The following is a 769-nucleotide window of genomic DNA, read 5'->3' as shown; positions in this document are numbered from 1 at the left end:
GCCAGGCTGGAGTGCAGTGGCGATCTCGGCTCACTGCAACCTCTGTCTCCCGGGTTCAAGTGATTCTCCTGCCTCAGCCTCCCGAGTAGCTGGGATTACTGGTACGCACCACTGTGCCCAGCTAATTTTTGTATTTTTAGCAGAGACGACGTTTCACCATGTTGGCCAGGATGGTCTCAATATCTTGACCTCGTGATCTGCCTGCCTCAGCCTCCCAAAGTGCTGGGATTATAGGCATGAGCCACCATGCTCCGCCAGTCTTCTCCCTTCTTAAGGCCTCAGGGAGGGGCCCTCCTTCTTGGGGTAGAATTCTCAGCCCTTGGTAGGTTTTACCTCTGCCCAGTCTCTGGCACACAGTAGATACTCAATAAATATTTATTGAAGGAATTCTGCCCAGAGATGATTGCTATTCTTGCCTAGGAGCAGGTGAGATCAAAGTTTCCTATGCAGAACACTCATTGATACCTTTTTTTGGGGGGGGTTGGGGTGGGGAAATAAGGTCTCTCACCCAGGCTGGAGTGCAGTGGTGTGATCACAGCTCACTGCAACCCTGAACTTCTTGGCTCAAAGGATCCTCCCACCTCTGTCTCCTGAGTGGCTTGGACTACAGGCCTGTGCCACCATGTCCAGCTAATTTTTAAATTTTTTGTAGAGATGGAGGTCTCCTTATGTGGCCTAGGGTGGCCTCTCAAGTGATTCTCCCATCTTGACCCTCCAAAGTGTTGGGATTACAGGCATGATCCACCACACTTGGCTTTTTTTTTTTTTT

This window comes from Colobus angolensis, unplaced genomic scaffold, assembly GCF_000951035.1.
Source record: "Colobus angolensis palliatus isolate OR3802 unplaced genomic scaffold, Cang.pa_1.0 Scaffold1, whole genome shotgun sequence".
NCBI classification, from domain to species: domain Eukaryota; kingdom Metazoa; phylum Chordata; class Mammalia; order Primates; family Cercopithecidae; genus Colobus; species Colobus angolensis.
This window is presented reverse-complemented; position numbering follows the sequence as displayed.